General features: G+C 44.1%; 1 long non-coding RNA gene across 1 annotated transcript; it reads right to left on the bottom strand.

Annotated features, from left to right (window-relative positions):
* Window positions 1–11,889: 11,889 nt before the first annotated feature.
* LOC123749892 (uncharacterized) lies at window positions 11,890–22,420 on the bottom strand. The gene is made up of 3 exons (XR_011224467.1): window positions 22,234–22,420; window positions 13,240–13,357; window positions 11,890–11,956 (listed from the first exon to the last, which is right to left on the bottom strand). It is a non-coding gene; the product is annotated as an uncharacterized lncRNA (long non-coding RNA).
* Window positions 22,421–23,330: the final 910 nt, after the last annotated feature.

Genomic DNA, 23,330 nt, shown 5'->3' with positions numbered 1-23,330 from the left:
GACAGGATACAAGGTTTACACTGAGAACAAGCTAGGGTAAAGTACTACTGGATAAGCACTGAAGCTGGATGCAGCTTAGGGTAGTGAGACCACGTGGTACCCTAATACAAAACACAACACTTAGGGGTACCCAAAACACTGGCAAATACTACCCCCAGGTCTCACCAATCGTTACTACCAGAGTAGGCACACTTAAAACACCATACTTAACTTAATGGTACAGGAACTTAAGGTAAGGGAAATAAGTAAGAGGAGAAGGGAGGAGAGTAGGGGTGCAGCCACAGAGTAGGTCTCGTCCCCACGAACGCCAGCCAGAGAAGAACGCTCCTAGTGACCAGCTAAGCCTCCCGCATGTCGTGGTGCCGGAAGGAGCCTAATTGATTGTGCAGCTAAGCACATTAAAGATCTTCCCCAATGCAACGTATTGTTACTTTACAAATGATTAGAAAGTATTAGTCAACATAGTTGGTGCCTATGTTATTATTTAATAATCAACCCCCAAGCTCAGTCTTTAAATGCTCTTTGAGAAACAAGAATAGTCTTACGTCTGGCTGGGAAGATACAAACAACTGCACATAGGGTTGCGTTCAGCTATACTATAGGAAAGTTTAATAACTCAATTTTGACCTCTGGTTTCCACTAAAGAACCCAGGGTCGTAACACTCCTCCCCCCTTCAGAGAAAAAAAAAATGTGACTACTAGAATAGTAGTCATATTTTTTTGTAAGAGTATACAGAGAATAAAAAGAAAAAAAAATATATGACAAAAAATAAAAAATCAATCAAAAACAACAATTTCTCTGCAAGAAAAATACAAAGAAGTTCTCTGAAAGAAAAAAAAACAAAAAAACAAAAAACAGGGAAGTAAATAAATTGGACATGGAATATTTAATGTCACAGGAGAACCTAAAAAAAAATAACTAAAGCATGACAGTTGGTAAATGGCTTCCTGTGGCCTAGATGAATGTTATTCCGGCAACCTGGACAGAGCGTCGGCCATCACGTTGAGTCGGCCCGGTAGGTGGGTAATGGAAAGATTGAAGTCCTGTAGGTACAACGCCCACCTGAGGATGCGTTTATTCTTACCCTTCATCTGAGTCAGGAAGACTAGTGGGTTATGGTCCGTGTACACTTCCACTATATTACCTGTGAGGTAAACTTCGAACTTTTTACATGTTAACACTAGCGCCAACGCCTCTTTTTCTACCACTGAATAATTGCGTTGCGCCTTGTCGAATTTCACAGAGTAGTAATATACTGGGTGTTCCACCTGATCATCCCCAGTTTGCAACAACACTGCACCAGCACCCGAGTCAGACACGTCAACATGAATTTTAAATGGTTGGTCGAACCTTGCTGAGATTAGTTGGGTCCCCAGAACAATCATCCCCTCCCTCACTGGAAATGGAAACATTGGTTAGTGCAATGGGCCTGGGGCCCTGGAACTTCTTCAGCCGATTTACATGTACGAGCATTACCTGGTTACGTTTGTCAGAGTGCCTCACTTTGTACATGAGGTCCCCAGTCTTTTCTGTCACAATGTAGGGGCCTTCGTACTTGTGGGACATAGTGTTCCCTAGTCGAGGCTTTAATACCAGGACAGGGTCGCCAGGCTGAAATACCCGTAACTTAGCCGTAGCATCGTTTCGGTCTTTCATCTTTTCTTGGGCCTTCTCAAGATACTTTAGTGTAGCCGCCTTGCAGTCCTTGAGTCTCTGGTGGTGTTGCGCAAAGAAAGCCGAACCTTCGGTTAACGTTACGTTCCCTAACAGATTCTCCTGTAACATTTGCAAGGGTCCACGAACTTTATGGCCAAAGACTAACTCAAAAGGAGAACAACCCAGTGAACTTTGTAATCCCTCTCTAGCCGCAAACAAAACATATGGTAAAGTCTCATCCCAGAAGGTGTGGGAACTCTCGCACGATATCTTCAACATCTGCTTCAGAGTTAGATGGAAACGTTCAATTACCCCCTGACTTTGTGGATGGTATGGGCTGGAAACCTTATGAGTTATTCCACGATCTTTACAAAATTGCTCAAAAATATCAGACTTAAGTTAGTACCATTGTCAGTTTGCACGACCCGAGGCAGTCCAAAAGTGGAAAAAAATTGCAACATACGAGCAACAACAGTTTTTGCTCGGATGTTCCTTACAGCAAAAGCCTCTGGGTAACGAGTAGTGATACACATCATCGTGATTAGGTAACTATTACCAGACTTAGTTCTAGGTAATGGTCCAACACAGTCCATTACCACATGAGAAAATGGTTCCTCTGGCACGACAATAGGCCTTAGAGGAGCTTTAGGTGGAGTCTGGTTTGGTTTCCCAACCAGATGACAAACAATACACGCATTACAAAATTTTGCCACATCGCTTTTCAGCTTGGGCCAGAAAAAATACTTTAAAATTTTGTGATACGTAATATTTATACCTTGATGTCCCCTCATAGGATCATCATGAGCAGCTGCCAAAACTCTTTCTCTATAGCAGGTCGGCAACATAACCTGGTGGACTACCTCCCACTCATTTGACAAGGGAGCACTCTGTGGTCTCCATTTTCTCATCAAAATCCGATCATTGTAGTAGTACCCAGTTGCTGCGTCTACAATTTCCTCCATAGAGACGGCTGTCTCATGACAATCTGCAAGAGCGGGGTCAGCTTTCTGTAACTCACTCAAGGAGGCATCTAGGCCTTGGTCAGATGCCATTGGCCGAGGCTCAACAGTGTTCTCCTCCACCTCCCCACTACTCTCGGTAGATGGCGGTGGCAGACTCTCCACAATGTCCTCGGCCACGTCATCGAGTCGGGCCATGAATGTGTTCGCGAGGTCCACTTGGTTTTCACCACTCGGAAAGTTCCTCGTGTCCTCGGGATTTACCACCTTGGCAAGCACAGGGCTGCCCTTACATTCAAGTCCCATAGACCTGGTCACCGCGCACGCAGGGTACACAACATTATCCTCTGTGGCGGGTGGATCCAGGCAAACCTTAGGGGTAGGCAACATAATAGGCAGTCTGGAGTCCCCTACCTTATCCCCTGCTAAATCATTACCAACTATTACATCAACATTAGGGAAAGGTAGGTATGAAGTGACTCCAACTGTACAAACACCCTTGTGGAAATCAGATTCCAGGGTAACCTTATGGAGGGGTACTGCTCGAGTATCACTAGTGACACCCTCGACCAGTACCACCTCTCCAGTGTCGAGAGTGTTGGCACCTTGCAACGCACTCTCTAAAATTAAAGTCTGGATGGCACCAGTGTCTTGGAAGATCACCACGTCCTTCCAGGAAGAACCCTCAGACAAAAGTAGTCTCCCTTTCGATAAGAATGGGGTAAGCAAGTCCAACCACTGTGGGTTGGAGGTCTTACTCCCTAACCCTTCGGAAGGCCTCAAGCCCTGTGTCACAACTAGAGCATTGGGTCTTTTTTCCGGGTACAGTTGCCAACAACGGCTAATAGTGTGGTTTGGACGATTACAGTGACCACAAAAACGTCGGGGAGAAGAGACATTACTAACAGAATTACCCTTCGGTTCACCCTTAGGTGCCGTGGGGCGAGACACTTTAACAGGGTTAGTTATGTCTGAAACAGAAGGTGCATTAGTTAATGGGTTAGAATGAGCTGGTCTGGACTGGCTGTGGGTATAAGTTTTGCTACTCTGTGGGGTATAATTATTTTTATTGGGCCTTTTGCCCGCCAATTGGTAGTTTTCTGCCAACTTGGCCAAATCCCCTATTTTAGAATTTACCTCTACCCTACTTCTAATGTAATGTGAAACATTCTCTTGCATAATATCCATAAAATGCTCCATTAAAACTAAGTTCCTGAGAGCCTCGTATGTTTCGGCTTTCGCCGAGCGAATCCATCTATCAAACAATTAATTTGATAATTAACAAATTCAGTGAGCAGTTGGTTGTGAGTAGGCCTAAGGTTGCAATAAACTTGGCGGTGAGCTTCAGGAGTAATTTCATATGCCCGCAAAATACATTCCCTGACTTTATCATATTCGAAACACTCGTCGTCAGGCATGTTTATAAAAATATCTTGTGCTTTACCCCTAAGTCTTCCCTGTAGGATTTTCACCCACTCTTCCTTTGGCCAGTTCATGGACATGGCCAATCTCTGAAAATGGTTGAAAAACCTTTCAGGGTCCGACTCGGAAAATTCAGGCAAATTATGCTTTTTCTCATAATGCCTGGGGTCTGAATCCCAGGCAGGTGTGGAGGTCCAGTGGCATTCGCTCTAATTCTAGCCTCCTCGGTTTTGAGTCTTTGCTCCTCTAATTTTATTTTTGCTAACTCTAGAGCTAATTCTCTATCCCTATGAGTTTCACTTTCTGCTTGGCTAGGCTGGCATAAAGGTGTATCACTTGCCAATAGTTCTTCATCAATACAATGTTGTAATATTTCATTCACCAAAGTCCACTTTTTATCCGCGTCATTTAATTCTAGGCCAAATTCCTTGCCTAACAATACTAAATTAGACTTGGTAAGTTTCTTTATCTCTACTGCTGAAGGCTCCCTTGCCAGTCTCTGCATTTCAGATGACATCACTAACAATTTTAGCTCCCAGCCAAAGAAAAAATTAAAAAATAAAAATTGGAAAAAAAAAAAAAATTTGCACGGCCCCTAACACAAGGCCACAATAACCTTAATCGTGAAGGGATCCAGCTGGATGTCCAGTCAGTGCAAGAATGTCCTTTGCTAGATGAGCTGGACCCTAGGCTAGCACACAACCGTTCTGCGGAAAACAAAAAATTTTAGTTTTGGCACTCAAGAATCTAATTTTTTACACTTATAATGTTCCTCCCGGACTGGCCAACCACTTGTTATAAATAATTGAGTGGTGGGTTTGCTATGGGAGAACTGGTACTATTAAGGGGTAAGGGTAGTTAGAAGACAGAGTATCAAATATGGGAGAGCTAAAAGGCCCGGCCCCCAAAATAAACTATCCACAGTAATAATACCTTGCTACTAGACTATATATGTCAGTCTAAGGGTTGATCAATGCACTCCCACACAGGAAGAAGGGATACTCCTATAATTCATGTACTTATTTATTAACCCCTTAACAACCCCCCATATACACTCACACCAATAACAAAAATAATAATAACTTTACCACCCTATCTTACGTTAAAAGCCTTGGTCCACATAGACAGGATACAAGGTTTACACTGAGAACAAGCTAGGGTAAAGTACTACTGGATAAGCACTGAAGCTGGATGCAGCTTAGGGTAGTGAGACCACGTGGTACTCTAATACAAAACACAACACTTAGGGGTACCCAAAACACTGGCAAATACTACCCCCAGGTCTCACCAATCGTTACTACCAGAGTAGGCACACTTAAAACACCATACTTAACTTAATGGTACAGGAACTTAAGGTAAGGGAAATAAGTAAGAGGAGAAGGGAGGAGAGTAGGGGTGCAGCCACAGAGTAGGTCTCGTCCCCACGAACGCCAGCCAGAGAAGAACGCTCCTAGTGACCAGCTAGGCCTCCCGCATGTCGTGACGCCGGAAGGCAACCCGTTCTCGCAAATTTAATAAGTCAATATTGGCTTATTAAATATGTGCATAGGTGACATACTTAACATAATAGTTTCCCTTGAAAAGCTTCATAGAAAACACCGACCTTACCTAACCTACTTAGTATGTTAAGATAAGCATATTATTGCTTGGTAATTACAATTATTACCTAACCTATACCTATAATAGGTTAAGTAACAATTGTAATTACGAAGCTATAAGATGCTTATTTTAACATACTAAGTAGGTTAGGTAAGGTCGGTGTTTTCTATGAAGCTTTTCAAGGGAAACAATTATGTTTAGTATGTCACCTATGCACGCAACTAATAAGTCAATATTGACTTATTAAATTTGCGAGAACGGGTTGCGGAAGGAGCCTAATTGATCGTGCAGCTAAGCACATTAAAGATCTTCCCCTATGCAATGTATTGTTACTTTACAAATGATTAGAAAGTATTAGTCAACATAGTTGGTGCCTATGTTATTATTTAATAATCAACCCCAAGCTCAGTCTTTAAATGCTCTTTGAGAAACAAGAATAGTCTTACGTCTGGCTGGGAAGATACAAACAACTGCGCATAGGGTTGCGTTCAGCTATACTATAGGAAAGTTTAATAACTCAATTTTGACCTCTGGTTTCCACTAAAGAACCCAGGGTCGTAACAATCATCACAATCCATCTCCTGGGCTGAGGGTGGTGAGTGTGCTTTAATGTCAACAGAGGCATTTGAGTCGTCATCAGAGGATGTGGTGAGGCCTGCAGGAGATGTTGGTGGCAGTATCGTTACACATGATGTAGTCGCAGGTATGACTGGAGCAATATGGTCCGGGTTGACAGGCGTCTCTGGTGTGGGGTCGGACTCTGTTGGAGAGGAGCCATCGGTAAACATGGCCTCTGGTATCACAAAGGTTGGAAGGTTGTTGAGCTTGTTTAAGTCATTCAGTATTTTGTACCGTTTCTTGCGATCTCCGCCTGACATTTCTGATGTGAAGTGAATCAGTGCTGCAACAGTGCTGTCAGGGGTGGCTGGTGGCGGCGTGAGTGGGGATGGCTGGCTGGCTTGGTTGAGAGGTGTCGTCTGGGGTTGTGAGTGGCTGGCGCGAGGTTGCTGGTCCAGTAGTTTTGTTGCGCGCCGCTCGCGGCGCTACTTTTCACACATCAATTACTGAGATCGAGACTGGATAGCACCAGATCTGTTTGCACACTGCGTCTACCTTCCCCCTATTGAGGTGTAGTCACAATAATAGTTACGCTACTAACTTTAAATTGTTTATTACGAAAACAGATAGGCGTTATTTACGCCCTAATTATTTAATTCTAAATCCAGAAACAGTTTTTTACTGTTCCTAACGCTGGACTAGAAGTTTATGGGGTTTAAAAGACGTTTGATATGTGCTAAATTCGTGGCGTGGCTATTCCACTAGTAGTGAAAACACAACAGTGGAATTTTACCTTGGGTAGAAGATCACTTAAATTCTTTCTAAGCTTTATTTAATTCCAGTCTAAAATAATATATTCTGATATAAAGAAATAATAGACTGGAAATATTAACAATACGGGAAGATCAATGATAACACCGTCTCGTTGCTGGCTGACGCAATTCTCCGACACGTTTTCAAAGGGATTTCTAGAAGTTTCCTAACACGAAATTAATATGGTTAGTAAAGTTAATTCATGAACTAATACACTATTTTTCATGATATCATGAAGATAATTCATGATTACATTACATCATGATTACACGATATGAAGAAGATAATTCATGAAAAATACACGATTTTTAACTAATTTTAGCAGGTGCTAGTAGTTTGGGGGTTGGAAATTTCCGACACCCGTCCTTAAGAAAAATGAAATAAACTTTAAGTTAATTGCATTTTTTTAGTACAAGGGAGTACAGTATTAAGTACTCCACCAATGTGAGATGAATGTATAAAACAATCAGCAAAATTAAAACACAAAATAACAAAAAAGGTAAATATATCATAATGTATCACAGAACATTTCACATTATGGTAATTCAATTGGGATTCCCATGGATAAGGCATCTGCAATGACATTTTACCTTCAAGGAATATGTATAATCACTAGGTTTAATTCTTGTAAAATGAAGAAATACCTAAGAATTCTTAGGTTCTTACATTTCATGGAATTAATGAATATTAGAAATATTCATAATATAGAATATATAGAAATATATAATATATACATAATATAGAAAATATTATTACGATCTTTGAACATAACAGCTTTATTACCTGACAGGTAAGTTTCAAACTTTTTAACAGCCACAATCGGACAAACAGCTTCCTTCTCTAGCACAGAATAGTTTTTCTGGGCTTTATCAAATTTACGAGAAAAATAATAGGGTGTTCTAAGTTATCTGGTCCTACCTGGAAAAAAACAGCACCGGCTCCTAAATCCGAAGCGTCTATGTGCATTATAAATGGCTTGTCAAATTGTGGACTGGCTAACACAGGTGACGTTGAGAAAATTCCTTTCAACCTTTGAAAAGGGTTCTGACACCCCTACATCCACTTCAAATTTATCTGTTTCCTAAGGTTAGTTATAGCTGCAGCCACTATTGAACAATTCTTACAATACCTTCTATTATAAGCACACATCCCAATAATCCTCTGCACAGATTTATTGCTCGTTTATACTGGGTAATTAACGATTGCCTGGATCATGTCTTGAAAAAGTACTATCTTGCCTTGCCCATTTTCCATGACCCAAGTAAATTATCGTTCTCTTAGCCCAGCTACATTTACTTACATATACAGTTAGAATGTCATGTTGTAACACTTCAAACAGTTTCTTCAAACTAGAAATATGATCTTACCATTACTTGCTGTAAATCACAATATTATCTTAGTATGCTGTGCAATCTGACAAATGTTTTAACAAATAATTCATCAACTTTTGAAAAGTTGCTGGAGCATTTCTCAATCCAAATGGCATTACATAAAATTAAACAACTCCATCAGAAGTGATAAAAGCTGTCACTTCTGTAGCATAGTCAGTCAGGGGTATCTAGTGATATCCCTTAGAGATATCTACTTTTGAAACAAAGTTAGCATGGCCAAACTAGTCAATACATTCCTCTAATAAAGGTAATGGAAATACATCAACCACAGTTACCTTGTTTAACTTCCTGTAATCCACAACTAAATGCCAATTTTCCATCGGGTTATGGAACAACTAAACAAGATGAACTCCAAGAGCTCTGGCTGGGTCGAATGAAACCACCAATTAAGAAGAAGAAAATCCACTTCCTCTTGAATGATACGTAGATTCTCGGGGTTCATTTGGTAAGGGTGTAATCGAATTGGAATTGCCTCTAACAACTCACCTGATCAGGTAATTTCTGGAGTTACCTGATCAACCAGGCTGTGATTCGTACGTCAGGCTGCGACATCTGCGTTCAACAGCCTGGTTGACCAGTTCAGCAACCAGTAGGCCTGGTCGACGACCTGGCCGCGGGGACGCTAAGCCCCGGAAACACCTCAAGGTAACCTCAAGGTAACGGTTGAATATCATGAGTGATAAGATGTGTCTTGAGTGGGGACCACCCCAAACAGGTTGGGAAACGTCCTTAAGAGGGCCTGGAAATCTTCTTTCTTCTCATTCTGCAAAAGACATAACAATTCTTCTCCGAAACTGGAATTAAATAAAGGAGGATTACAATCTTCCCTTACAACAATTGTCTCCTCAGGTGTTTACTCATCAACTTAACAAGCCACAATACTGGGCCTACAATAAGTCTTCAAACGATTCACTTACGCTATCACTGACTGACATAATTGCTGAGGTTGGTAATGTCTAGAGAATTTAGGTTGAAGTCCAAAAGAGCTACAAAACGTTTGAAATATTTTGGAACAAAAGTTGCTACCATTATCTGTTTGATTGATATGTGGCATTCCAAATAATGAAAAAATCGTTCAAAGTGTGTTATGAGTGTTACAGCTCTAATGTTACGTAAGGCATACACTTCTGGAAACCTGGTAGTCATATACGTGAGAATAAACATAAACATACTCCAAGATTTAGTTCGAGGTAAGGGGCCGACACAATCCAACACCCTACATTGTGTCCCGACACAATGGGACACCTACCTACTTCGTGGTAGGTGTCCCACAAATGTGCCAATAGCACCACTGCACTCCACTGGTACTATCCCGCAAGTTCTACCAGATAGGCGGGACCCAAGAGCCAGAGCTCAAATCCTGCAAGCACAGCCAGGAGCCTTACCAGGTGAGTACAGAACCAACCCTACAACCCCCACCCCTCACAACATTAAAAAAGGAGGGTTCCCTGAATGACTCCAGCATGGGTTGGACATGCACATGAGGGGGACAGGATGGGTTGAAAAAGGGACAGTCACTGGTGTGCGAACGGTCTCAGTCGTACAAAAATATACCTAAATAAAGACAGGTATATAAACAACACCGCATCCAGCGCCCGGCCAAAAGACGCCAGACCGCAGAAACTCACCTGGCGAATGGTGGCACGAACTTGACACGACTCAACCGTGCCCAGAAGAACCTGGGAGCACCGCCAGGTGGAGACGCCAAAAGCCGGACCCTGCCGGACCCGCAGGAGAGCAGGGAGAGGCGAAGGAGGCGGTCCACACCCATGACACAGGGAAAACCGCGGTGTCCTCCCCACAACTGAGAACCAGGACACCCCCGGCGCGAAGGGGCACATACCGCAGCCAGGGAGAAGAATGAGAGGCGAAGCACTGTAGCAAAAAGGGCGCAAAACACCAGCACTGAAACACCGCCCAGACAAAAACAAACTCCACGGCGCATGCGCATAACACGCTGGCCGAACCGCACACCCTCCCTGCGGGAAGGCGCCAGCCAGGACTACTGCACGAGAAAAGTAGCCAAAAGAGGAAGCAGGAACAATAAAACCGGCCAAAGAAGCAAAGAGCCCAAAAAGGAACCCAACCGGGCGACAAGTAGCCCAACCGGGCGACAAGTAGCCCAACCGGGCGACAAGTAGCCCAACCGGGCGACAAGTAGCCCAACCGGGCGACAAGTAGCCCAACCGGGCGACAAGTAGCCCAACCGGGCGACAAGTAGCCCAACCGGGCGACAAGTAGCCCAACAGGAGCCGACAGACGTTCCAATAATGCGGGAAGTAGCGAAAAACCTTCCCGTACCCTCGAGAACACAGAAGCCAACACTAGTCCCGAAGGCACACGAAGGCGCAGGCGCACCCGAGATCAGAAGTCACGCAGAACCCCATGAACGGGGAAACATGACGAAAACACCGTCCCAAAAAGGGGTGGGAGGAAACATCCACCCACAGGACGGAACCAACCGACTCAAAGGCCAAGGAACCGAGCCCGGGGAGAGGCCGACGCCCAACAGCACGTACGGCGAGTGGGGAGGAAAAACCCCACTCCGCGTAACCACAAGCCCTGCCTAGAGGGGGATAAAAACCCCCACGGGGTCCAACGGGACCAAGGCCCCCCAAGTCAGGCCCTTCCCAGCCCCGGGAACCTACACGACAGGCCCCGGGGCCGAGCCGTTCCCCCAAAGCCCTGGCCGTACCAGAAAACCGGGGCAGCCGTGAAAACACTAATGAAGGGAGCCCACTAGCAGACTCGTACAACACGGCTGGAGGAACAGGCTCAAATGCCCCCGTCACTACCCCGGAAGGGGAATTCCCCGAGACTGCCCGAGTCTCAACACTAGAGGATACTGTTTACTATAATGTTTACTAAATTCAAACATGTAAAGACCCTGATTAATTAAAAAAAAAAATTAACTTAAATTTTTAGGCAATGGTCACAATGGCATTTTATGATGGCTGACAATTACTGTACAAGAACTAAACAATTAAAATAATAAAGAAATGTTTTGGCAATTTTATGATTTATGGTACTGCATTGATTTTACACTACAATAACCTTGTTAAAATATATAAGAGTATTTCAAAACAGTGTTTCTTACTATATATTTTACAAGCAAACCTTTTATTTAAACTCTGGGCTAAGTTGGTTAACTCTGCAATCCAGATGAGAAGTTGTTTTTCATCAAGAGATAAGTCAGCTAACTCCTTTCTTATTAACTCTGCAGCTTCTTTTGCCTATCAACAGGAGGAAAAACTGCCCTGTTAGTATAATAAATGTTGCAATTTTTATTTAATATTTGATATTACAAAAAAAAAAAAACAATCCTTACGAGCCTAACTGCTGATGAAGGCTGTTTAATGGCAGTAAATGTTATTTTTATTTTTGAATGTTTTTTTTCCTGTGCACTTATATTAGTGATTCATGATCATTGTTGCATATATTCAATGAATAAAGCAAATTACTTGCCTTACAAAATCTTGAAGCTAGAACACGAGCTAAAGAGTCATGTTTACGTTGGTTCCAAAAAAATGAAGATTCACTAAGTTGTTCTTCACGCTCTGAAAAAAAGGGACAAAAAATAACTCCCTTCAATGAATATGTAAAATGAAAATAATTCACTTTTATGCAGGCGATGAGTCACAATAACGTGGCTAAAGTATGTAGACCAGACCACTCACTAGAAGGTGAAGGGACGACGACGTTTCGGTCCATCCTGGACCATTCTCAAGTCAATTGTGATGAGGAAGTAGACAGGCAATAAATAGGCTAGAGAGAGCTAAGGAGCAAAGTAAGGTGTATTTTAGGGGATAGTAATAATAATAAGAGCTGCAGAGGGCCTATTGGCCCATACGAGGCAGCTCCTATTATAACCACCAAATGAGAAGGAGATAGGAATAAGAAGACGATAGCAAGGGAGCGTAGGAGAAGACAATGAACAGAAAAAAGGGAGAAGAGAGAAAGAAAGGATAGATAAATGGAAGGGGTAGGCTTATGTTAGGTCACGTTTGTTAGAAAGATTACAGCATTTGAGTATATACTGTGAAAGGGAAGAGTCCACAGCAACAAAGCCAGGACTCAAGTTCATGTTAGGTACATTGTGTATTAGAGCCGATTCAACAAGACGGCGTCTGTGGAGAGTAGAGGCAGGAAAGATTATTTTGGAGGAAGACCAATCTATGGGATGATTAGAATCCCTCACATGGCAGAAGGGAGCATTGTTAGTGTCTGCAGACTTGACACTTCTCTTGTGTTCTTTAAGTCTGTCATTCAGTGTACAGCCAGTTTCGCCAAAGTATTGTACAAGATGAACAGGAAATAGAGTAGACACCAGCAGCAGGAGCATTTTTTTTTTTTTTTGAGGAGCACTGTGAACTAGATTGCTACGAAGTGTGTTAGTTTGTTGGTGTGTTAGTTCTTATTCCTATCTCCTTCTCATTCAGTGGTTATAATAGCAGCTGCCTCGTATGGGCCAATAGGCCATCTGCAGCTCTTATTATTATTACTATCCCCTAAAATACACCTTACTTTGCTCCTTAGCTCTCTCTAGCCTATTTATTGCCTGTCTCTACCTCCTCATCACAATTGACTTGAGAATGGTCCAGGACGGACTGAAACGTCGTCATCCCTTCACCTTCTAGTGTGTGGTCTGGTCAACATTCACTTTTATACTATCTATAATTTACTTGCTATATTAATCAAATCCAATTCATATACACAAAGTTGTAGGGTGACACCAGGTGTTGCTAGTTACTGAAGTCATCTTCATTACACATAATAAATATCACTAACAAGTTTTAATAGATTATACCTTCCTCATTGTAACAATGCATTATAAACTAACCGGCTTTCAACATGTTTTTGGTGGTACTGTTGTACCGCGACATATAGCTGAAAATTTGCTCGGTTTCTTCACCTGTGGTCAAACCACTTCCGTGCTGCCAGCGTCCTCCATACAAGACCTATAATTAAGATGTAACACACTGTAAAATAATTACAAGTTAAGAATATTAGTCGATTGCTCAAAAATTTAATTATGACTAAATAATTTATTCTGATTAATAGCTTTTTAACCCTAAAATAACGTTACATTTATACCCGTTATTTTGACAAATGATAATTATTTACCTGGCAATACCATGCATGTGCTTTTGCATGCAAAACACCTAGGAACGGCTTTGTCTCCAGTAGGGTGAATTTTTATTTTTTTCTTGAATTTTCAGGGCCCATGGCCAGTACTGGCATATGATGTCCTGACAGATGTACTTGGCACTTTTGAAGTAATTTATATGGAGATAGTGTGCATAGCCAAAAACCTCACCATGAGTCATATTGCACATTTTGAGAATTACACCATGCCGGCATGATGCAAGGCTTATGCCAGTCTGGTCCAGGGATTTGTGTGTATACGATTCGTTTCGCGCCGCTTTCCACAACGAGACACCACAATTTTGGCTATTCTGCAAATCAAATATAAATGATATATATTATATATATATATATCATATATATTATATATTTATATAATATATATATATATATGTTTATATATATATATAATATATATATATATATATATATATATATATATATATATATATATATATATATGTATATATATATATTATATAAATACAGTATATATAAAATATATAATAAATAATGCAAAGAACCTAACCTGATGGGTTATATAAAAGTGATATAGACCAACAGAAATATAGCATCTTACTCAATATGGCTTCAGACCCCAAAAATCACCATTTATATGGTGCATGTAGCTCTTGACAAACGTTGAGTACTCTATGTTTTACTTGTTGACTTGCCTGTGGGTTAAAAAAACCTAACTACTTGTTATAATATATATATTATTATAATAGTCTGTGGGTTGGTTGGTGTTGTCGTCGTTGATCCTTCTCTATGGACAACCCAACCCACAACTCGGTAGAGTGCTTATACTAGGAGATCACCCTTGGCACTTCTGGCTCTTGGAGAGGGGCTCAACGTCACACGTTTAGGGGATGCGGCTCCAACACTTAGCCTCGTTGTCACGTGCACACACCCACTCGAGCCGCTGTGACTCCCCACTCTCTCCTTATCAGATGTGATTTTCTCAATCCCCTATGACTTACTAGCATTACCTTCTACCCTGTCCACAGCAGTGGTTCTTGGTTCTTTTTCTCTCTCTCTCTTCTTCTGTACTATTTCATGGGAAGCCTCACTAGGACAAGGGCAAACACCAGCAAATTGGGATACATTTACTGGACAAAGCACATACACGATACATACACACATATAATAATAATGAATCCTATACTCTATAATATTACAATCAGGTTGCACTCCAACATCATCAGAACTCTATCATCAGCTTATCAAGTGGTATCCTATCTCCTGGTTCACCACCTGATACTATCAACCTCCTCAAGTTGATCAAGTCTACATACACTGTTGCACCATCAGCAAGAGAATATATATATGTATCTATAAATGTGTACAAAGAAAATCAGCATTTGCATGCAATAACATATATCAGTATAAATGTTCATTGATACACAACAATGATCAATCGATCACTCTATCAGTCCTAGAACGCATACATCTGTAGGTAATCCAGCCTACGACTGTAACTCTAAACTTCAGTATAAAACACTCCTTGACATAAGAATGCAAACAGTCACTCACCTCTCACTGCGTCTTGTACGCTAATGACAACCAAACACTATCAACTCCCTATAAGTAATCCACCAGAACTTCCCTTCCACCTCTGGAAGTTCACTACCCTGATATCTTCAGGTTCTTCCGGGCTTCACTACCAGGATCCTCCTCAGCTCCTCCAGGCTGCTATCATGAAGTTTCCTCGAGCAACTATGGTGCTCTACTACTTCTGCTAGGTTCCTCCACACAGCTCTCTTGGCTGCTACACCTTGAAGTTTCCTCGAGCAACTATGGTGCTTCTCCACCTCTACAGAAGCACGTGACACTCCTCTTCAGTGCTTCTCCTCACAGCTCGAGGTCCTCTGCTTCACTACCTTGGAGTCTCATCAATTACTTCATCTATGCTGGCTTCGAAGTTCTCAGCAACTTCTTCCCCAAAGACAAACCTGCAACCCATCGACACTCCAATAAAATGTTTCCCCTTTAACACATAAACAAAAATAACCACACAATATGCTTGCCTCAAACCTCTATCAGTCCTCTACATACAGTGAGAGTGTACTCCCCCGTTTTGGGCGGGTCCATACTCCACCTCGCCCGGCGGCGGTCCTCACTCGCTGGGAGGGTCTTCCTCCGTTAGGAGCCGGGCTCCCTCAGTCGTCTGTCAGAGCTCAGAGGGGACGGACGTCGCTCCGTGTTCCTCCCTCTTCACTCTCCTATTTCAGGCCTTCTGCCTTATTAAAACATGTCTAACTTATAAATAAACATCGCTACTGTCGCTGGGCACACGACCAACTACAAGCAATCACTATGAACTGGCGTATATCGTGCTTACCACAGATTAACTGGTCGAGGGCGCTTCTCCCTCTGACGGCGTCTGGTCACGGCGCTTCCACGGCCCACAATAATGTCCCTGGCCGGCTTGATACTCTCTTCTTCGACCAGGACTTGAGACCACAACGTTCCCAGCTCAGTTCCACAGCTGGCACGTCTACACACTTCTCTTCTCTTCGAGATATATCACTAGGGGTTCCCTTCTGACGGGAGCTCAACGGAGCGCAGCTTTCCCCTGCTATGTCTGGCACTCAAGTGAGGTCAAAGCCCTTCCAGAAGCGAGCCTCACGCCTCCAGCAAAATGTCCACATCTCAAAGCCAGTCATCTATATGTTTCCTTCTTCACTGCCCATAATCTTAAATTGTTATATATATCCAAGCAACTCTTTTACATATGGGTTATCACCTCAATATTTGCTAGACCTTCTAATCAGGTCAGGCTTGCTGAATAACTCTCAAGGATGGAGACTCGTTTCTCCTGCCGGCTGAGATCATAACAATATTAACTCTGTAAACTGTAAGACTGTTACGAACCCGGATCCAGCGTCCGAGCCTGGAGCAGTGACAACCACGCCATCTGTGGGTCAGCTCCCGAAACCCCCGCCAAACGGACGACGACACCTGGTGAGGACAGCGTGTACTGGCCTCGAGGACCAGTTTCCAGTCTGGTTCAGCGCTCAACACAGCCGCTCCTGAACCCCGGTGAGGTGGTGCTCCGACGACAGCGCCATCTATGGACTGGATACGTCAGGTGTTTGTGCCCGAGCCCGGAAGTGAGGTGTATTAGTGTCCCGGTTATTGATGACGTGTCTGCTTACAGAGCCGACCTGGGACTACTGTGATGGGAGCCGAGTCAGTCTACCCGAGGCAGCCAGTCTCCATACTGTGAAGTTTGCTGCAGCTGTTGTGACGTCGTCCCCCCGGAAGAACACTGTGGTGTGTTAGCCTGCCAGTGGAGTGGCAGTAAAAGGATTTACCCGGGACCGACTGTTGGAGACGATCATCCACTGGGGTACTGAAGACAGGAGGGTGATTTGTGATATCACACGAGACTCCTGTCTAGGGCGTACCCCTTATATCGTTTGTGGAGTGGCCGTACCAGCCTTGGTGGCTCAGTACCTGCCAGCAGACCAGCTGGACGTGTGGTTGACGGCCTCCACGACGGTGCCCCCAGTGGACCTGCGTTTTGGCTGACCTGTGGCCCGGGTAGGCTCGGCATTCTCAGAGGACACGTCGTGAGGCCACGAAGAAAGCACCAAGGACTCGGCACCAAGTGATGTGGCACCAGCGTCTTCAGCAGAAGACCACGATTATGGATTAATCCCCTTGTATAGTGTTAATACCCCCCCCTTGTGTAACCGTTTTATATATTATTTATTGGTGACGGACATTATATTATATTAAGTTCTTAGCTTTCTTTCCCTACTCCCTTTAAGTTACTTGCGTCACGGATCTCATCCCTTGATAGCCGCTACTGGCTTGGGAACGGATACATATATCTTCCTCTAACAACATCAGAGCAAGAACCCCGTTGCGTCCCGAGAGGGCCGTAACATAATTGGCATCCCCAGCGGGATCCGTCCCCTTGTTAAGTAAGTTTGACAGGGGTGGTGAAGTGGCGTAATCCCTGTAAATAATTCCCCCTGTGTGTGACGATTGTGACGTTATACGTCCTGTGCGGTGCTCAGAGTGACTAAGTGCGATATTGTGCAGTGCGGTGCTCGCTGTGATTAAGCGATTAAGTGCAATGTTGACTAGTGCGGTGCTCAGTGATTCAGTGCAATATTGTAGAGCGAAGTGTTCGCTTGGATTCAGTGCAATATTGGGTAGTGCGGTGCCCGGAGTGATTACGTGCAATATTGGCAAGTGCAGTGTTTGGTGCGATAAAGTGCAATATTGGCGTAGAACAGTGCTCGGTGTGTTAAGTGCTAACGTGTAAGCAGTGTGTTAAGTGCTAAGTGTTCCATCTGTGACAATGGCAGACAAAGCTACCATCGATGATCTGGACGATGTTCAGGCTTTTCTGAACAGAGTGGACTGTCTTGCCAGATTAAAATATCTGAGCAAACCAGAGCTTGTACTAGTGAGCGCCTACCTGGAGATCAAGATCCGTGCCAGTGATTCCCGTGTGGAGATCTTGTCCAAGGTTCACCGGCACCTGAAGGCAGAAGAGAAACAGGAAGGCGAGACTCCTAGTACAAGGGAAGGTGAGGAGATAGCTTCCACGGAAAAGGAAGATAAGGGCAGCGACGTTGATAGTGATGCAGGTGAGCTTAATATCAGCTTCCTAACAGTCAAAATGCGTGCCCTAGAGATCAATCGTGAAATAGAATGGAAGAAATTAGAAATGGAACGAGAGAGACAAGATAAAGAAATGGAGATGAAAGAAAAAGAATTGGCGATGAGGCGTTTAGAATTAGAAAGAGAAGAAAGAAGAGAAGAACGAGAAAGAGAGAGAGAAGAACGAGAAAGAGAAGAGAAACGAGAGAAGAACGAGAAAGAGAGAGAGAAGAACGAGAAAGAGAAGAGAAAGAAAGACAGAGACAACATGAACTAGAAGTATTATGATTAGGTGCTGGACAGAGACAAACTGGAGCAAGCGGTTTCGATCCGGTAAGGAATATCAAGATGGTCCCCAAATTCAATGAGAGAGAAGTTTCGAAGTTCTTCGCAGCCTTCGAGAAAGTCGCTGCCTCTTTGGAGTGGCCAAGGGAGAATTGGGCCATCATGATACAGTCAGTCTTGACTGGGAAGGCCCAAATCGCCTACTCTACGTTATCCCTTGACGACTCCGGCGATTACGATATGGTGAAGGAAGTGGTGCTCATGGCGTACCAATTGGTACCTGAGGCATATAGGCAAAAGTTCAGAAACCTGAAGAAGACCTCAGAGCACACTTTCACAGAGTTCGCCACCATCAAGGAGCGACTTTTTCAGGAATGGTGTGCCTCTCGGAAGGTGGAGACCAAGGAAGACCTCGAGCAGCTGATTCTGCTCGAGGACTTCAAGGATTGTTTGTCTGGAGACCTCAAGACGTACTTAGAGGAACAGCGGGTAGAGACCTTGAGTGCAGCAGCCACCATGGCTGAAGAGTACATCCTAACTCATAGGCCGTCTGCTAAGTACGTCCCAAGGAATTACCAGCGCCGGTTCGACAGACCTCATGATGAAGAAGAAAGACCCGTCCCACAAAGTGCTAAGAAGACGCCCCCAAGTAGCCCCCGAAGAACAAGTTCTAGCAGTCCGAAACACCGGAGCCCGAGGAGGAATATGGTGTGCTGGACTTGTGGGCAGAAAGGGCATATAGCTGCTAGGTGCCGAGGCAGAAGAGGTGGCAGCGCACGTAGGGAGGTGATGATGATGAGCTGTGTTACACCACCAGCAGGAAACCAGTCTACGACGACGCAGGAAGGATCAAGTTTGTTGGCCCCTCACACTTCAACCGGGTATGTAACGAGTGATCATACTGGTAGATCAATTGTAGTGCTCAGAGATAGTGGAGCAGCCCAGTCCCTGATCATGAAGAGCTCGTTACCCGAGGGAGTAAGTGTGGATGGGCGACAAAAGGTTGTCCTGGTTGGGTTTCCTAGGACGCAGTACATCGCCCCCTTAGTGCCAGTACATCTTGACTCGCCTTATTTCAGCGGCACATGTGAGTTGGCAGTAGTCGATACCCTCCCTGTGGCTGGGATTGACGTGGTACTAGCCAACGACCTGGTGACCGATTGGAGCACCAATCATCCCAAGATAGCGGACGAGTCTGCCAGAACATCAAAGTCTGAGGTGTCTACAGGCAATGGTAATGTCCAGGTAAAGACAGACCCGGATGTAACTATGTTTAATTTGTCCTCTCGCCTACAGATTGAGAACGATCTAGCAGTGTCTCCTGATTCTCTCGACAAGGAACATGAGGTTACGATGGCAGAAGTACCTGAGCTAGAAGAGAGGCCTTGTGTGCAGGCACCCACGGATACCAACGAGTCTGGAGCGAAGGCGGATGTGTGCTTGCGGTATGGCAAGTTACAGCATGTAGTGAACCAGCCAGAGATTCCCCAGACGTCAGAGGTAGGTGCGGTGTGTTCAAAAGGTCTAGTGCCCTCTTCGGTCCAAGCCAGGCGTGTGGATGTTGCCGGCTATGGACATGACTGGCTCGGGAAGCTTATCCCTCAATTGGCCCCATGTTTCTTAGCGATATTTTGTTTTATTCTCCTATGTATTCTATGTGTTCTCAGTAAGGATCAGTGGACGACCCGGAGGATGGTGGCTCCCGTGAACATCGTGAAGAGGTCCCAGGGATTGGAGATTTGTACTGCAAGTGTTGCAGTTGAAGAAGGGACCTGGAAGGTAATGGTAGATACAGGAGGTACGACAGATGATAATATGAGTGACTGTTTCCGACAGGTTGACACCCCCTGCGTGATTGCTGAGCCTCAATACAGCGTTATACGGAACGTTGGTCGACCTGACGGGGGCAGAGCGAATGCCATCTTCGGTGAGCAAGCAGCCCTGTTGGAACTAGGTGTGGGCCTAGTAGAGGAGTGTATAGTAAGTACTGACTTGCCCATTGTCGCTATCACTCTGAATTGTCAGTCCCCTGTATTCCAGGTTCCTGTCTCCCTGAAGGACCATCGGACCGGTACCAGAAATGCCGTCTGTGATCAGCCATCATCGGTGCCACGACATAAGGAAGTGTCGAGTCACCCGAGATCGTGTCGAAACCAATCCGTACTCGAGAGATGTGAGATGACGCCCCTGCTTGACATCGCAGTGGAGACGTGGAAGGTTACGCCAGACAGGACATCGCCTTCAATCTTCAAGTTCCCATTGTGCCGGAATTGCCCAGTAGGACAGTTTTGTGGACGAGACAGCCTCGCCATTCCAGATTATAAAGCATGTGTGTCCATTTGGAACAGTGTCGCCGTACTAATTTGGTTTGTGTTTCTTTTTATAGAACCCCAAACCAAATTCTTTTTGGTGGGGAGGTGTTACGAACCCGGATCCAGCGTCCGAGCCTGGAGCAGTGACAACCACGCCATCTGTGGGTCAGCTCCCGAAACCCCCGCCAAACGGACGACGACACCTGGTGAGGACAGCGTGTACTGGCCTCGAGGACCAGTTTCCAGTCTGGTTCAGCGCTCAACACAGCCGCTCCTGAACCCCGGTGAGGTGGTGCTCCGACGACAGCGCCATCTATGGACTGGATACGTCAGGTGTTTGTGCCCGAGCCCGGAAGTGAGGTGTATTAGTGTCCCGGTTATTGATGACGTGTCTGCTTACAGAGCCGACCTGGGACTACTGTGATGGGAGCCGAGTCAGTCTACCCGAGGCAGCCAGTCTCCATACTGTGAAGTTTGCTGCAGCTGTTGTGACGTCGTCCCCCCGGAAGAACACTGTGGTGTGTTAGCCTGCCAGTGGAGTGGCAGTAAAAGGATTTACCCGGGACCGACTGTTGGAGACGATCATCCACTGGGGTACTGAAGACAGGAGGGTGATTTGTGATATCACACGAGACTCCTGTCTAGGGCGTACCCCTTATATCGTTCGTGGAGTGGCCGTACCAGCCTTGGTGGCTCAGTACCTGCCAGCAGACCAGCTGGACGTGTGGTTGACGGCCTCCACGACGGTGCCCCCAGTGGACCTGCGTTTTGGCTGACCTGTGGCCCGGGTAGGCTCGGCATTCTCAGAGGACACGTCGTGAGGCCACGAAGAAAGCACCAAGGACTCGGCACCAAGTGGTGTGGCACCAGCGTCTTCAGCAGAAGACCACGATTATGGATTAATCCCCTTGTATAGTGTTAATACCCCCCCCTTTGTGTAACCGTTTTATATATTATTTATTGGTGACGGACATTATATTATATTAAGTTCTTAGCTTTCTTTTCCTACTCCCTTTAAGTTACTTGCGTCACGGATCTCATCCCTTGATAGCCGCTACTGGCTTGGGAACGGATACATATATCTTCCTCTAACAACATCAGAGCAAGAACCCCGTTGCGTCCCGAGAGGGCCGTAACAAAGACATCATGACTGTCTTTTCCCAATGGTGTAGTGGGTTAAGACACTCACCTGGTGTTTCGCGAGCGCTTTGTCCTGGGTTTGTATCCTGGCCTTGGAAGATTTACTGGGCATCAACCCTTAACTATGGCCCCCCCTGTTTACCCAACAGTAAAATGGGTACCTGGTTGTTAATGGATTTGGTGGGGTCATATTCTGGGGAACATAGGATTAACGACTTGCTTGAAACACTATGCGTGCTAGTGGCTGTACAAGAATGTAAAAAGTCTTGTATATATAAATAAAAATATAAAATCTATGTACAGTTTACAAAGTCTGTACACATAATATTTACCTTTGTTTTTAAGCTCTCTATATGGTTAAGGTGATTAGTCACATCATTGTCAGCAGCAAAGACACTCTCTGAATAATATGATTCCCTCAATCCTCTGAAAGAAACAAAATGACAGTATTTACATAATTTACATTGATTTGTTTTCAATTTTGATGATTGTGTAAATATATATTACTTAATGTTGTAATACATGAATAACGCTATTATGTATTGCATGTAAGAATTTTTCAGATATTGATATATTTACATAACGAATAAAGTATTGTGATATATAAGTTGGCCTAACAGAAATGTATTAATTGTTGAAAAATAAAAATTTATCTTAAAAAGGAAAATTATTTAAGAACTGTACCTTCCAACTTTTTCATATGGGAATAACTTTTTGTTGCCATCAATATGTATGGCAAATGGGTTAGTATGACAAGTAGGGCACACGGTCTTATTGTAGCTTTGGACATTTGCAAGTTCATACTGCATAAATCTCCACTCCTGGAATGTTCTTTTAGCAGCTTCAAAGTTGATGCAACCATCCTGAAATATATACTGAATATAGAATTTGCATGGATTAGCCCCATATATTGGGGGAGTGGGTAGCACAAGTTATAGTGCAAGATTGAACAACTACGTTCCCAGCCTAGTACTGGGAACATGGTTCCCAGCCTAATACTGGGAACCTAGTTCCCAGCACTAGGCCCAGATGTGGCTAAGCCATGCAAGTTGCATGAGTTAGCCATATATATTAGGGGAGTGGGTAGCACAAGTAACAGTGCAAGTTTGAAGAACTACGTAGGAAACTATAAGGATGAAATTAATGCTTTTTAGTTTTACTTTTGAATAATGTTTTGAACAGCTGGACAGCTTTTAATTCAATAAAGAGTTTACCAATTAGGAGCAATAACCAATTACTTTATTTGCATAGAGAGTTTGCACAGATTTAGTTTGACTCGGGGGATATCAGAGAGATATTGATTTCTGGTGTGGTGATTATGGGATCCTTTACATCTATCAAGGAAGAGTTTCAGATCAGGATGTGCATTTAGGAACAAGGTTTTGTACATGTAAGTGGCACAAGAGAATGTGTGGAGTGGGTTCATATT

The sequence above is a fragment of the Procambarus clarkii genome, chromosome 72, assembly GCF_040958095.1.
Source record: "Procambarus clarkii isolate CNS0578487 chromosome 72, FALCON_Pclarkii_2.0, whole genome shotgun sequence".
NCBI classification, from domain to species: domain Eukaryota; kingdom Metazoa; phylum Arthropoda; class Malacostraca; order Decapoda; family Cambaridae; genus Procambarus; species Procambarus clarkii.
This window is presented reverse-complemented; position numbering and strand designations above follow the sequence as displayed.